Below are 4,608 nucleotides of genomic sequence, written 5' to 3'. Positions count from 1 at the left end.
CGGCCTCCTTTTGCACATTTTGTGAAATTCCTCTTAAGGGGTTGAGGAAGCTTCTACCGGAGTATCCAATTGGAGAACCACTGGTGGCTATAGTCAACAAAGCCATATGCATTCTGTAGTAGCTGCATTTGCTGCCTTATACTCCGGTTCACTAGAAGAAAGAGAGACCCTGGCCTGCCTCTTACTTAACCAAGATATGCATGCGGAACCAAAGAGAAACAATAGCCAAAAATGGATTTTCTATCATCAATGTCCCCTGACCAATCAGAATCTGTGAAGCCACATAGATCAAGATCACAAGCATTGGTATAATGCATCCCAAGAGTAATAGTGCCATGCACATATCTGAGAACACGCTTGACGGCATTCCAATGAGTGATAGAAAGACAATGCATAAACTGACTCAATACTCCTGCAGCATAAGCAATATCAGGCCTTGTGGAACACAAATAGATAAGACTCCCCACCAACTGTCTGTACAAAGTGCCATCAAACTTTTTAGCCTTATCATACTTAGACAGTTTGAGACCCTTCTCAAGAAGTGTAGCTGCAGGCTTACTATTCTCCATGTGAAATATCTGCAATATACTCCTGGCATACTTAGTTTGGGACATGAAAATACCATCTTGAGTTTGCCAAAACTCAATGCCCAAACGATAGTGCAGTAAACCCAAGTCTGTCATATTAAATGACCGAGACAAAGCTGATTTTACTGATGCAATATTTCCCTCATCACTGCCACTAAGCATGATATCATCCACATAAAGAATAAGAATGATGATTTCTGATTTTTCTTGAAGCACATAGAGATTTGGCTCAGTATGAGTGCTAACAAAGCCCTGTGATAACAATAACTGATGGATTTTTTGGTATCAAGCCCAAGGTGCTTGTTTTAGCCCATATAAAGCTTTGCGAAGCTTGCATACCTTTTGTTCCTGTCCCTTAACCACAAAACCTTGGGGCTGCTGCACATAGACCTCTTCCTTTAGGTCTCCATTCAAGAAGGCCGTCTTCACATCTATTTGATAAACAGGCCAACCGTAACTTGCAACAAGAGAAATGACAGTCCGAATGGTTGTCATCTTGGCTACAGGAGCAAAAGTCTCCTCATAGTCAATTCCTTCCTCCTAACTATACCCCTTGGCAACTAAACGGGCTTTATGTTTCTTAACTATGCCATCAGAATGATATTTCAACTTACAAATCCACTTGGTGCCAACTACATTCTTCCCAACAAGGAGATCAACCAGTTCCCAAGTGGCATTCTTTTCAATGGACTGAATTTCAGGTTTCATAGCATCTTCCCATAATGGGTGTCCCTGAGCATCCTCAAAACACTGAGGTTCAATTTCAGTTTCCATAACTGTGTTCATCAAGGCATAATTGACCTGATTTTGTGCTTGCCTTGTACTAGACCTTGTTCTCCCTAACACAGGCTGATTTTATGCATCCTGAATGGTAGCCCGAGCCCATCTAGGAAGGGGCTGACTAGCTGCAGCAGGCTGAGACTGATCTGCAAATTTTACCCTCCTCCTTTCATAGACAATAGGCTGATTTTCATTGACTGATTTCTGAACTGAAATTTCAAAGTGCTACCTTCATCAGTATGGGGAATTTCTCCAAATGTAGTGGAGGAAGAACTTGGTGTGTTAGACACGTGATGGCATATCTTCTGACTCAAAATGAACAATATCCAAAGGTGTAGTGTCCTCAATGGGCATATGTAAATCATTAGGCATAAAGCAATCATTTTCATTGAAAGCAACATCTTTGCTTATGATAATTTTCCGTGTTTCAGGATTGTAAAGCCTATAGCCCTTGCTTTCAACACTATAACCCACAAATATGCATTTGATTCCCTTATCATCAAGCTTGAATCTGTGTTCTTCTAGTACTAATGCATATGCCACTAATCCAAAAATTTTGAAGTGGCTAACCTTTGGCTTATATCCATAGAATGCCTCAAACGGAGTCCGATTCACCAATGCTTTAGTTGGACATCTATTTTGGATGTATGTGGCTGTAACTACAGCCTCACCCCAAAATACTCTAGGCATCTTTTTGTAGCTGAGCATGCATCTGGTCATCTCCATGAGAGTCCTATTCTTTCTTTCAGCAACATTATTTTGAGCTGGTGTGTAAGGGCATGTCTTCTGATGATGAATCCCATGATGAGCCAAATAATTCTTATAGGCATGAGACATGTACTCCCCTCCTCTATCTGTCCTGAGTGTTTTGATCTTGGCATTAGTCTGGTTCTCAACAAGTGCTTTGAACTCCTGAAACCAATGAAACACCTCATATTTCTCTTTCATGAGAAAGATCCATGTAAATCTGGAGTAATCATCAATAAAAGACACATAATACTTGGCACCACAATGTGACCGCACATTCACCTCACATACATCACTATGCACAAGCTGCAGTATATGTGTGGCTCTGATTGATCCATCCTTTTTGAAAGGCAAATGGTGCAACTTTCCCATAATACACCCTTCACAAAAAGAACTAGATGGTTGCTGCAATTTTGGCATCCCTTCAACCATTTGATTATTCTGTAAGTATGCCAATGCTCTATGATGTGCATGACCAAATCTAGCATGCCATAAATCACATGAAGATGCATTAGACGTAGCCAAGGCATACTGCACATGGGGCTTAGCATCCAACTTATAAAGACCCTTATCATAAGTGCCAATGGCAACCCCTGCATATCCCTTTCTAGGATCTTTAATTCGGCATTGATCATCCTGAAACTCCACAAGCATGTGCTGATCATGAGCTATTTATGGAACTGAAATAAGATTCTTGCGCAACTCTGGAACATACCAAACATCACAAATATACTTGACTTTGCCATTATCAAGCTTAATGGGAATATGTCCCACTCCTGCGATGTCTTGAGAAGCATCATTGGCACAAGTAACCCGCCGCCCATACACAGGTTTGATGCTCTCAAACCACTCCTTATGAGGAGTCCCGCTATCCAAATACCAATTCTCATTCACATTAAGTGAATAGGCATCATCATTATTGCTATGAGCAATAGCATGATCACAATCACAATCCCCCTCGGAAGATATCTCAGAGAGTGTGGCTGCAAATACAAAATCCTGATCATCCTGAGCAAAGTGTGCATGTGAGCCAAATGCATTGTTCTCAGTATGAGCCACAAAATTACTGTTTGAGTTGCCTTGCCTCTCCTTCTCATTTGCAATGTGTTTCTGACATTCTACAATGCAATGGCCTGGCTTCTTGCAGTAATTGCATCTGCCCTTTTTCACCTTAGCATCTTTGCTTGATCCGGCATTATTGGTACTATTATTTGCCCCTTGTGGCTGGTTGTTTTTAGGTTTATATTTCTGAAATTTTCCCCTCTCCCCAGTGGCTAGAGCTTGCTTACTGCCATGAGAGCCACGAGAAAAATTATGAGCTCTTTCTTCTTCCTGCAATAACAAACCAACCAATTCTTCAAAAGAAATAGATGCAACCCTGAGAGTGATGCTCAATGATGTAGCAAATGTACTATATGAAGGAGCAAGACTATTAAGAGTGATAGAGACCAATCTCTTCTCTTCAATCTCCTCATCAACATTTGCAAGCTGATCTCGCAAATCTGTAATTTTTGCTACATGCTCTGTGATGGTTTGACCATCAGTCATTTTCAGATCCTTAAGCTGATTGTTGAGTGCAATCACCCTGGCCATATTCTTAACATTATGCATACGGGACAACTTGTCCCAAGCATCCTTAGAAGAAGTACAAGACTTAATAGTCTTCATGATGTGCCTCTTCACTGACAAGGAAATCAAAGAAAGTGCTTGAGCATCGCGACGGTCAAACTTCTTTTGCTCCTCAGAAAGAGGATGAGATGAGCTAGCAATAGAACCTTGACTACTAGGAGTACCAGGAGCAGCAGTCACAAGCATAATTTCATCTCCACTAACAATATCCCAAAAGCCTTTTCCAACAAAAATATTCCTCAGCATAAAAGACCACAAGGCATAGTTTGATCCATCCAACTTATCCGCTTCAGTCAGGGTGCCAAAATTCTCAGAAAGAGACATGATTGCACTTCACAAGTAACCTGAAAATAAAATGCAAATATAGATAGCAAATCTGCCCCAAAGGTGTTGTCACAAAGCACAATTCCCTTCTGGAATCACAAGGCAAAATGGGCAATAGTATTTGCTTTGTAAGTATTCTCAACTTTCAGCCCAACAAAGGCTCGATAAGCATCAACCAAAGGTATAAAATCTGAAGCAAATGTTTGCTTAAAAGGCATCCAATGATAGCATTCACTATTAGCCAACCTTTGGTTCAATATGCATCCAATAACTTGCTCCCAATTCTGATTTTTGTATGCTGCGTGTAAAATATCACAAGAAAAGTGATCTCCCAGTCCAGAAAGAAGTAGACCAGATTTTGGGAGCTGAAACAGTCCAAAATCAGCAACAAAACTACCACGAATGAGGTCGCCCAGCCCAGATGGTCCTCCTGTAGAAATGCGAACTGAAAATAGGCTGGAAACTGATGAAAAACAGCAACGAAATGCCAGATCTGAAGTTGTCTAGGCACAAGATGCTCCAAGAAGCAGTTCGAGCTGAT

The sequence above is a fragment of the Dipteris shenzhenensis genome, chromosome 1 (assembly GCF_047967505.1).
Source record: "Dipteris shenzhenensis isolate YYH24624 ecotype China chromosome 1, Dip_SZ_1.0, whole genome shotgun sequence".
Taxonomy (NCBI): domain Eukaryota; kingdom Viridiplantae; phylum Streptophyta; class Polypodiopsida; order Gleicheniales; family Dipteridaceae; genus Dipteris; species Dipteris shenzhenensis.
This window is presented reverse-complemented; position numbering follows the sequence as displayed.